Genomic DNA, 12867 nt, shown 5'->3' with positions numbered 1-12867 from the left:
TATGGACCGTATAGTGTCCTCGGATAAGACAAAGGGTGGAGGGGTTTGCTTTTTAATCAACAACTTGTGGTGCATGGACACTGTAACCCTGGGCAACCATTGCTCCCCAAACCTTGAATTCCTTACCATCAAATGCTGCCCCTTCTATCTCCCACGGGAATTTCCCGCTGCTACATTAACTGCTGTGTACATATCGCCACAAGCAAAGGTTGAGGAAGCTCTGGATCTGCTGAACACCACCACTAACACCCTGGAGACAGAACACTCCTGTTTATTATAATTGGCAACTTCAATCAAGCCAATCTAAGGAAGTTGTTGCCCAAGCATCACTAGAACATTACCTGCCCCACCAAGAGCCTAAACATTTTAGACCACTGCTACACCATTGTGAAGGATGCCGATCGCTCCTTTTCCCACCCTCATTTCAGGCACTCTGACCACAATGCCATGTTTCCTCTCCCAGCTTACAGGCAAAAGGTCAAGCAGGAGACTCCTTTGCAGATACAGGTCCAGTGCTGGTCAGAGGAGGCAGAGGATCAACTCCGGTGCTGTCTGAAATCAGCTGATTGGGCCATGTTCAAACAGGCTACAGGTACCTTGGACGAGTACGCCACAACCATCACAGACTTTATCAGCAAGTGTGTGGAGGACTCCATATCGAGGGAGTCAATCCGAGTGTTCCCCAACAGGAAACCCTGGATGAATCAGAACCTGCTAAAAACCAGGCGTGAAGCCTTCAGATCAGGAGATCCACTCAAATAACAGGAATCCAAGCATGACCTTCGCAGAGCCATTAAGACAGCCAAGCACTAATACCGATCCAACCTAGAGACCTAGACAGACACCCGGCAACTTTGGCAAGGATTGAATGTCATCACAGATTCTAAAAAGAGACCGTGCAAGATAGCAGACGATGACATATCTCTCCCAGATCGTCTAAACGCCTTCTAGAACAGGACTTCAGCAGAGAGGTAATACCTATTCCGACAAGTCCTGACGAACCTACCCCAACAGTCACTGCATCAGAGGTCAGAGGTCAGATCAGTTTTCTTTTGTGTGAATCCAAGGAAAGCGATGGGACCAGATGGAGTACCAGGCCGTGCACTCAGAGCATGTGCAGGTCAACTGGCAGAGGTCTTCTTGGACATCTTCAACCTCTCCCTATAGTGGGCCACTGTCCCTGCCTGTTTCAAGAGGCCAACATCATCCCTGTGCCTAAGAAGGCTCATGCAGCATGTCTCAATGACTTCCATCCAGTGGCCCTAACTTTGGTGGTCATGAAGTGCTTTGAAAGGCTGGTCATGGCATTAATCAACTCTCGCCTCCCCACTACTCTTGACCCACTTCACTTTGCCTGTCAGACCAACAGATCCATGTCAGATGCCATATCACTTGCCCTTCACTCCTCCATAGAACATCTTGACACCGAGAACAGCTACTTAAGAATCCTACTCATTGACTACAGTTCAGACTTCAACACTATGTTCCCCTTGAGACTGATTATTAAACTTAATGATCTCGGACTAAGCCCCACTCTCTGCAACGGGATCCTCAGTTTCCTGACCCACAGGCCACAATCAGTGAAGACTGGGGACAATATTTCATCCTCAGTAACACTCAACACTGGAGCCCCCCAGGGGTGTGTACTTAGCCCCCTACTGTACTCACTGTATAGCTTTGACTGCATCACCAAATACCAGACTAATGCCATTTACAAGTTCACTGATGACGCCACCATAGTCAGTCGAATCTCAAATGATGATGAAACAGACTATAGACGGAAGGTGGAAGACCTAGAAAAATGGTGCACTGAGAGCAGCCTAACTCTCAATGTCAGCAAACCCAAGGAACTCATTATTGACTTTCAGCCAGATGTTCCTCATGCCCCCCTACACATTAACAGCACAGAGGTGGAACGAGTGGAGAGTGTCAAGCCCTGGGAGTGGTCATCCACAACAAGCCTTCTTGGACTTCTCACATGGATATACTGGTTACAAAGGCAGAAGTGGGTACTGCAGATGTTGGAGATTAGAGTCAAGATTCACGTGGTGCTGGAAAAGCACAGCAGGTCAGGCAGCATCCGAGGAGCAGGAAAATCAACGTTTTGGGTAAAAGTCCTTCATCAGGATGAAGCCCTTCCTGATGAAGGGCTTTTGCCCAAAATATCGATTTTCCTGCTCCTTGGATGCTGCCTGATCTATTGTGCTTTTCCAGCATCATTCTAATCTTGGCACTGGTTACAAATGATACCAACGTCTCTTCTTCCTCAGGCAGCTGAGGAAATTTGGCACGATGGCAAATACCTTTGCCAACTTTTATAGGTGCGCCATTGAGAGCATTCTGTCTGGATGTATTACTAACTGGTATGGCAACTGTACCATTCAAGATCAGAGACGTTTACAGAGAATGGTGAACTCGGCCCAGACAATCACAAAGGCCAACCTCCCAGGTTAGAATCCATCTACAAGGCCCACTGTCAAGGAAAGGTTGCCAGCATTCTTAAAGATCCATCCCACCCTGGCAATGTTTTTCTACAACCTCTACCATTGGGGAGAAAGTACAGAAGCCTCAACACACGCACCAGCTGGTTTCGCAACAGTTTCTACCTACTATTGTTAGAATACTGAATGGACTCACAAACCCTTAAGATTCTCCTGTACCTGTGTTTTTGTTTTTGCTGCTGTTTGCCTGTTATTTACTATCTGTGCTACTTAACTATGTGATCTATCTGTATTGCTTGCAAGATAAAGCTTTTCACTGTGCCTCAGTACACGTGACAATAACTTCAATTCAGTTCAATTCAATTCAGTAAGTTTTCATCTAACATGAAAGACATGATATTGTATGGACAATGTGCTGGTAAATGGGATTAGTGTAATATCGCATTTGTTGTTCACCACAGATATGGTGTACTGAAGGGCTTGCTTCGATGGTCTATGCGAGTATTAGTCTATCACCTTTGGAGGGCCGACTCAGGCTTTAGCTGATTGTCTGATATCTGTTCCTCAGGCAGCTGAGTGAACTAGTTTGTTACTCTTTTAACCAGATGACTGAATTTGAAGATATAAAAAGGAGAAAGAACAGACTGACGAACCAGTTGTATTCACATGCTGATCCAAAATTCATGAAATATGTACTATCTCGGATTGTGTCTCAGTCTGGTGAGATCTCTCCTTCCTGACAGCATGAAGCGTACTGACAACTGAAAATATCCAGCTCAATAACTGACCAGTAGACATGCCCAGCAAAGTCCCTCTGATCTTTAGTGCTTCCTAGGGTCCAACTGTTCATCACGTATTCCCTTGCCACGTTAATCCTATACAAATGTATCACCTCATACTTACCGAGGTTGGATTCTATTTATCACTGATCTGTCCATTTGACCATAGCAGCCGGTTCCACTTTTATTTTAAGGTTACCCAATTTCACCAGTGAGATTGTTGGCTTAGAAATGAAGATGATATGCTTTAATCTGATTAATGTCTAATATAACAACCCTGATTAGGTGGTACGATGTGAAGTGCTCCAATTTTACCAGATATGTGGTCGGAGAAATTACTTAGTTTGCACAGTTGACTCCTACCTGTGTGATCACTATGAATAGCAAAGGATCCGAGTGCATCAAGATTCACATTTCCTGGTGGAACATTCTAACAGAATTGACAATTAACTAAAGACAGTGAATGTTGACATGAGAAATTTAAAATGCCTACAAATGCTGAGACACTGCTTTAAATCAACACTAACCATTTACACTGCAATAGTATAATTAATGAATATTTCTGTTCATAGAAGTTATGATTCTTGGAATGTTCATAATCACTTTTCTGGACATCTATATGGATTCTTATAGAAATTATTTTCGTATTCGGTAAATCTCAGAAACCAACTCCACATTTGAGTTTCTCAATAGTAAGACACTGGAGATGACACTCTCTCCAATGAAATTTCACTGATTATCAGAATACACAAATGTGTCATCACATTTTTCATATTGAAGTAGCTCTGTAGTATCATACCAGATTTGAAATTTTGATTCAGTTTTCTCTCCAGAGATGCTGTCAGACCTGTTGCGTTTCTCGAGCATCCAGAGCAATTGACTCCGAATTTCAGCATCTGATTTAAAGTCAAGAAGTCATAGAGATGTACAACACAGAAACAAACCATATGGTCCAACTCGTCCATCCTATCCAGATATCCTAAATAAAGCTAGTCTCATTTGCTAGCATTTGACCTACATCCCTCTGAACCCTTTCACCTAGATGCCTTTTAAATGTTGTAAATACACCAGTGTCCACCACTTCCTTGGCAGCTCATTTCATATGCACTCAACCCTCTGTTGAAAAATTCACCCCTTAGGTCCCTTTTATATCTTTCCCCTCTCAACTTCAACCTATACACTCACCCATCCCAGGAAAAGACCACATCTATTTTCATAGAATCCCTACAATGTGGAAACAGATCATTCAGCCCAACAAGTCCACACCAACCCTCCAAAGAGCAACCCAACCAGACCCATTTCCCTAACCAATTACTCTTCACTTACCCCTGACTAATGCACCTAACTTACACATTGCTGAACACTATGGGCAATTTAAAATGGCCAATTCACCTAACCTGCACATCTCTAGATTGTGGGAGGAAACCAGAGCACCCGGAGTAAACCCACACAAAGACAGAGGGAATGTACAAACTCCACATGGACAGTAGCATGAGGTGGGAATCAAACCTGGGTCCATGGTGCTGTGAGGCAGCAATGATAACCACTAAGCTGCCGTGCTGTCCTATCATTGAGCCACTGTGCCATTTAGTCAAAGAATTATAAAATAACACTCAAATATACAAGTAATATCCAATACTAATAAGGTGTTGATTTTAAAGTGCATTGCTGTGGTGTTGGGAGGGAGGTAGATAGATGGATGAGTCAATCTAGTGAGTTGAAATGGCTGAAGAGATTACCATGAGCAATAATGTTTTTTTTTGACTGATTCTAAGGGAGCAATATCCAAAAGGTCTCCTGCAATCTTCATCAATAGATTTAAGAAGATTAATCAGTGAAAACCAAAAAAAAATTTCCAAAGGTACACTGATTAAATTAGTTAAATCCAGCACTATTGACAGAGTAAAACAGATACAAAATACTATAGAAATGGAAAATCAAAGAAGAAGAAAATCCTTCAAACGTTTAGTAAATCAGCCACTTTATCAATAACATACTCTCCTAGACATGGGCATACTTCATTGATTCTTGACTACATATATACATAACTACATAATATACATATGAACCATTAATATGTTTATATATACATCCAAGACAGCAGAATATAAATTGAAAGAAACATTTTAAACTTTACAGTGTTCTGTTGAGAACATGCCTGAAGCTCTGCACCTAGTTTTAGTTGATGATACATATGGAAAATATTCAAACCCGAGAGGTACTGCACTAAAACCAGCAAATGGATATTATCTTTACAAAGCCTCTACAAGATCGAGCCTCAGTCTCAGATGCACCAGAGGAGGTAGCCCCAGTCTATTCAGCCTCCTGCTATAACTCAAATCCTGCATTATTCCAATAGTGGCCTAAACAATGTCCTATACAGTTGCAACATGATCTCCCAACTCCCATATTCAATGAACTGACCAAGGAAGGCAAGTATCCCAAATGCCTTCTTCACTATCCTATCTACGTGTAACTCGACATTCAAGGAACTATGAACCAGCACACCAAGGTCTATTTGTTCAGCTACTCTCCCCAGCAGCTTACCATGAAGTATATATGTCACACAATTATTTGCCTTTCTATATTAAAGCTCCTCACATTTATCTAAATGAATCTCCATCTGTGACTCCTTGGCCCATTGGCCATCTGATCAAGATCCCATTGTACTCTGAGGTAACATTCTTCGCTGCCCACTCCACCTTCAATACTGGTGTTATCTGGAAACTTACTAACCATACCTCCTATGTTCACATCAAAATTATTTACATAAATGTCAAAAAAAACTTGACACAGAAGCAATGAGAAAATAAAACTGATCCTAATGAAGTTATTTTGATAAGGATATAATACCTACTTCTGCCACTTCTTTTCACAGGTTCATACTCATCCATTGGATCAACTTGGCAAAATATGAAAACTTCCTGTTCAGCCCATCTGATGGAGAACAATAGCATTACACGGCAGAAACTGAACTGATGAATAATGGATAAAATGCTTCCACAAGAATACATTGAAAAAACACTACTCATCATATTAAAACTAATCATATTTTTTTCTTTTTGAAGTGAGTTTATTTCTGCATGAGCAGAGTTGATGAGCTAAGTGCTAGGGGACTGGAAGACGATTAATATTATCCACTTATTAAGAGGGTTGGTAGAGAAGAATCAGGAAATTACAGACCAATGATACTTACATCAGTGAGCGGAAAATGATTAGAGAAAATTGTGAAGGACTGAATTAATACCCATTTGGAAAGGGATTGGCTAATTACATTAGGCAGCATGTCTTAGCAAGATGTAGTTCATGCTTCACCAATTTGTTTGCATCTTTCAAAGTATGATGAAGTGTGTGGATGAGGCAAGTTCAGTGGACGTAGTTCATAGGGACTTCAGCAACAGTTTTGACAATGGTTGATTGACAAGGTTAAAAGACACAGAATTGAAGGCAAAACAGTGAGATGGATGAGAAAGTGGCTTAGTAATAGGGCACAAAGGATAGTTGTTGAAGGTGGTTTGGGTAACTGGAGGCTGGTGTCTAATGATGTACTAAAGTGATCAAAACTAGGATCTTTATTGTTATATATATAATTGATGTAGATGAAAATAAGGGGAGAATATTAAGCAAATTTGATGATGACACCAAGTATGGTTCAGTGATGAATGGGGCAGAAGATAGTTGTAAATTACCGGAAGATATAGATGAGTTGATCAGATGGGCAGACCAGTGGTAGATGGTATTTAATGCTGATAAGTGAAGGTAAAGGACTTCAGAAGAAGAAGAAAATAACAAGTTGATGGAGTATTTAATCAATGGCAGGTCACTGGACAGTTTAGAGGAACAGAATGATCATGGGGTAATTATTCACATGTCCATGATCTCGGGAGAACATGTGAATAGGACAGTTAAGAAGGCAAATGTGATGCTTGCTTTCATCAGTCATGACATAGAGTATAAGGGCAATGAGACAAAGTTGGAGTTGTAGGCAGTGTTAGTTAGGCCAAAATTGGTTCTGGTTACCTCACTACAGGAACAATATGATAGTACGAGAGGTGGTACAATGTGATAGCACTAGAGGTGGTACAATGTGATAGCACTAGAGGTGGTACAGAAACGGTTCACCAGGATTCTGCCTTAGGTGGCGATATTGAGCTATAACGAGAGACTGGATAGGTTTGATTGTTTTCTTCAGAGCAAAGAAGACTGAGGCGGGGACATAGTTGAGATATATAAAATTATGAACAGTAAGGACAAAGCGAGGGGAAGGGGACAATTGCGAGATGGCATGATTTTAGGGTAAGGAACACATGATTCACGTTAGATTTGGGAAAATAAACCTTTTCCAACAGCTGGTGGTGGGAATACGGATTGCACTGTCTGTGAACTTAGTGGAGGCTGGAATTCTTAAAGCGTAAAAAAATGATTGAATGAGTCCTTCAAATATCAGAACATTCAAAAAGATGGGAAAACTGCAGGAAATTGGGATTAGTGTGCTTTGAGTGGTAGTTATGTCAGTGTAGACTAGATGGGGACTGGGATCTCTTCTGCTCTGTATGAATATATGAATCTATAAGAATGGAATCATTGTAAATTGAGAAATGAATGTATTGCTGATCCCTCCCTGCTTTTCATGGGCCAATTTGCTTCTCCCAATGCCCCATCTACTTATATTCGCCCAGTCTTCACCTGTTATGCAAAAGTGCACCACTATATTTTGCCATTGTACATGGTACATTAGTGAGACTGAGCAGAGGCAATGGCAATGGATGAATGGACACAGTATATCGATCAACAGACAGGAGTGTTCCCTCCCAGTCAGAGAACACTTCAGTGGTGTGGGATATACGACCTCGGACCTTCAGGTGACCACCTTTCTAGGCGGACTTCAGGACAGGCAACAGTGCAAAGCGGCCAAGCAGAGGCTGATAGCCAACACACACACACATACAGACACGCACACACACATATAAGTTTGTGGGGTGAATTTGTACTTGCAGAATCACATTTTATTTTGCTCAAAAACTGCATGAATCCATGTAAGATTCTGTAAATCCATTTTTTAGATTAGAATTAGACTGAACACTGGGACACAAGACAGCCTCACACATGGAACCTCACACTTTCAATGCATTATCTGGGCCAACATGGCACCTATTGTTAAAGCTCACTTGACAATGTAACTTTAAAAAGTTCTGGGATTTACACATGAACAAACTGAAACCAACATGCCCTTTATAAAAGATAAGAGACTGAACAAACAATCCAGGTCTTCTTCAATATATAATTTCATTTACATCACACTGTAAACTTTTGTTATAATTCTATGCCCTACAATTTTATATTCTACAACCACCTGATGAAGGAGCAGCGCTCCAAAAGCTAATGCTTCCAAGTAAACCTGTTGGACGATAACTGCTGTTGTGTGATTTTTAACTTCTTGGAATAGTTACTCTTTTAGGTTTTCCATTCGAGTTGAATTTAGACAAATTCTTTCTTTTGTTTGTATTTCAGTTGTAGAGTAAGAATACAATGTGTTTTGTTTGTAGATGAGTAGTCATAGATGAGTAGTCATAGAGTCATAGAGACGTGCAGCACAAAAACATGCTCTTTGGCCCTCACTGGCCCATATTAGAGTAGAGTGATGCTGGAAAAGCACAGCAGATCAGGCAGCATCTGTGCAGCAGGAAAACCAACATTTCAGGCAAAAGCCTTTCATCAGGAATGAAGGCAGGATGTCCCCAGGGTGGAGAGATATATGGGAGTGGGGTGGGGTTGGGGAGAAGGTAGAAAAGAGTACAATAGGTGGATGGGGGTGGGGATGAAGGTGATAGGTCAGAGAGGAGGGTGGGGGAAGTTAGCAAAAAGTACAATGGGTAGATGGGGGTAAGGATGGAGGTGATAGGTCAGAGAGTTGGGTGGAACGGATAGGTGGGAAGGAGGATTGGTAGGATAGGTCATGAGGATGGTGCTGAGCTGGAAGGTTGGAACTGGGGTAAGGTGGGGAAAGGGGAAATGTGGAAACTGGTGAAGCCCATATTGATGCTCTGGGGTTGAAGTGTTCCAAAGCGGAAGATGAGACGGTCTTCCTCCAGGTGTAGGATGGTGAGAGAGTGGCGGTGAAGGAGGCCCAGGACCTGCATGTCCTCGGCAGAGTGTGAGGGGAGTTGAAATGTTGGGCCACGGAGTGGTGGGGTTGATTGGTGCGCGTGTCCTGGAGATATTCCCTGAAGCGCTCTGCAAGAAGGCGTCTAGTCTCCCCAATATAGAGGAGACTGCATCGGGAGCAACACTGGTGGATATGCAGGTGAAATTTTGATGGATGTGGAAGGCTTCTTTGGGGCCTTGGATGGAGGTGAGGGGGGAGGTGTGGGCGCAGGTTTTGTAATTCCAGCGGTGGCAGGGGAAGGTGCCAGGGTGGGAGGGTGGGTTGTTGGGAGTCAGGGACCTGACCAGGTAATCACAGAGGGAACCGTCTTTGCGGAAAATGGAAAGGGGTGGGGAGAGAAATATAACCCTGGTGTTAGGGTCCGTTTGGAGTTCCCTAGCAGAAGAGATGGAGAAGGTCAAAAGGTTTTGAACTTTAGAAGGTGGCAATGAAAGAGGAGAGTCAACTACAAATGGCAGAGGTCAAATATAGGAACCATTGTAGCCAAAAGCCTGGTGGGGTTCTGTTTAAATATGTTCAAGTGTTGATGAGAAGGACAGAGAAACCATTTTCATTCCATTTGAGAAAACAACTCAACAAATGCAGTGGCCTGTGAACATGCAGGTATCTTTCAGTCAAACAAAATTGGTAGGTTAAACTAGTGAGCTGTTTGCATCACTATCAATGGAGACATCTGCAGAGTATCATGAGGTGAAAAAAGCAATATTAACTACATACAAGCTAATTCACAAATCTACAGACAATGTTTTAGGAATCTAATGAGGGAGCATGGTCAGATGTACATAGAATTTAAAAGGATCGAAGAGAGCTCCATTTTGACAGAGCGGCGAGGAGAGAAGGTGGAGTGAAGCGAAGGCTGCCAGAAAGGTAAGGCCTTAATTTATATTTGGGCAGCGGCTAAACCTGAGACACTACACGTGTAGTATCTCCCTCCTGCAGCCCCCCCCCCCCCTCTAACCAGAAGAAAAAGACTTTGTAAGGTAAGGCTTTTATTTCTTTCTCTTTCTTTTTCATATATTCAAGTGCATTGTTTGGTTTTAGTTCATTCGTATAAAGTTAAGCTTAGAATGGCAGGGGACCTCAGACGCGTGGCATGTGCCTCTTGCTTGATGTGGGAGTTCAGGGACGTGGCTGACGTTCCTGACTCTTACACTTGCAAGACATGTGTCCAGCTGCAGCTCCTGTTTGACCGCATGATGGCTCTGGAGCTGCGGATGGACTCAGTGTGGAGCATCAGCGATGTTGAGGAGGTCATGGATAGCACGTTTAGTGAACTGGTCACACCGCAGGTTAGAATTGCTGAGGGAGACAGTGAATGGGTGACCAAAAGACAGAAAAAAAGTAGGAAGGCAGTGCAGATGTCCCCTGTGGTCATCTCCCCCCAAAACAGGTATACCGTTTGGATGTTGTGGTTCTGTTCACCGAGCTGGGAATTTGTGTTGCAGACGTTTCGTCCCCTGTCTAGGTGACATCCTCAGTGCTTGGGAGCCTCCTATGAAGCGCTTCTGTTGTTTCCTCCGGCATTTATACTGGTTTGTCTCTGCTGCTTCCAGTTGTCAGTTCCAGCTGTCTGCTGCAGTGTCCGGTATACTGGGTCCAGGTCGATGTGTTTGTTGATAGAATCTGTGGATGAGTGCCATGCCTCTAGGAATTCCCTGGCTGTTCTCTGTTTGGCTTGTCCTATAATAGTAGTGTTGTCCCAGTCGAATTCATGTTGCTTGTCATCTGCGTGTGTGGCTACTAAGGATAGCTGGTCATGTCGTTTTGTGGCTAATTGGTGTTCATGGAGGACAAGCCAAGTAAAAGTAGGGGTGGAGTTGCATTGCTGGTTAGGGACGATATCACGGCTGTGCTAAAAGAGAACACGATGGAGGTCGTGGATAGTGAGGCATTATAGGTGGAGCTGAGAAATAAGCTGTTACATTGTTGGGGCTGTATTACAGGCCTACCAACAGTGAGCGTGAGGTAGAAGAACAAATAGGTAAACAGATCATGGAAAAATATAGAGGCAATAGGGTAGTGGTGATGGGAGATTTTAATTTTCCCAGCGTTGACTGGGATACACTTAGCGTCAGAAGTCTGGATGATATAGAATTTGTAAGAAGCATACAAGAGAGTTTTCTAGAGCAGTATGTCAATAGTCCGACGAGGGAAGGGGCCATATTGGACCTGGTACTGGGGAACGAGCCAGGACAGGTGGTAGAAGTTGCGGTGCGGAATTTCTTTGAGCACAGTGACCACAATTCTGTAAGTTATAGAATATTCGCAGATAAAGATGAGAGTGGTCCTAAGGGAAGAGTACTAAACTGGGCCAAGGCCAATTATATCAAAATTAGGCAGGAGCTCGGAAATGTGGATTGGACACAGCTCCTTGAAGGAAAGTCCACATTTGAGATGTGGGAGGCTTTCAAAGATAGGTTAACGATAGTGCAGGATAGACACGTCCCATTGAAGACAAAGGATAGGAAGGGCAAGATTCGTGGATGACAGGAGAAATTGTACAACTAGCCAAAAGGAAAAGGGAAGCATACATAAGGTCTGGGCAGCTAAGAACAGAATGGGCCCTGGAGGAATAGCGGAAGAGTAGGACAAGTCTTAAACGAGGAGTCAAGCGGGCTAAAAAAGGTCATGAAATAGCTTTAGCGAGCAGAATTAAGGAGAATCCCAAAGCATTTTATTCTTATATAAGAAACAAGTGGGTAACTAGAGAAAGGATTGGTCCACTGAAGGATAATGGAGGAAGGCTGTGTGTCGAACCCGAGAGAATGGGTGAGATTCTGAATGATTACTTTGCAACAGCATTCACTGAGGAGAGGAACATGATGAATCCTGAGATTAGAGGTAGAAGTTTGATTAGTCTGGATCATGTTGACATAAGTAGGGAAGATGTGATGGGTAGGTGGACAAATCCCCAGTTCTGGACGGGATCTATCCCAGGTTACTGAGGGAAGTGAGAGAGGAAATAGCTGGAGCCCTGACAGATATCTTTGTGGCATCCTTAAATACAGGTGAGATGCCAGAGGACTGGAAGATTCCTCATGTTGTCCCCCTGTACAAGAAGGGCAGTAGGGATATTCTGGCTAACTACAGACCAGTGAGCCTGATGTTGGTGGTGGGAAAGTTACTGGAGAGGGTACTGAGGGATAGGATCTATTTATAATTAGAAAAGAATGTGCTTATAAGTGATAGGCAGCATGGTTTTGTGTGGGGGAGATCATGCCTTCGAGCAAGTGACCAAGTTGATAGATGAAGGAAGGGCTATTGATGTCATATACATAGAATTTAGTAAGGCATTTGATAAGATTACCCACTAATGGAGAAAGTGAAGTCACATGGTGTGCAGGGTGTTCTAGCTAAGTGGATAAAGAACTGGTGAGCAACAGGAGACAGAGAGTAGTAGTTGAAGGGAGTTTCTCGATATGGAGAAAGGTGACCAGTGGTGTTCCACAGGGGTCAGTGCTGGGGCCACTGTTGTTTGTGA

Source organism: Chiloscyllium plagiosum, chromosome 33 (genome assembly GCF_004010195.1).
Source record: "Chiloscyllium plagiosum isolate BGI_BamShark_2017 chromosome 33, ASM401019v2, whole genome shotgun sequence".
In the NCBI taxonomy this organism is placed as follows: Eukaryota; Metazoa; Chordata; class Chondrichthyes; order Orectolobiformes; family Hemiscylliidae; genus Chiloscyllium; species Chiloscyllium plagiosum.
The sequence above is the reverse complement of the archived record's forward strand: the minus strand, read 5'-3'. Positions refer to the sequence as shown.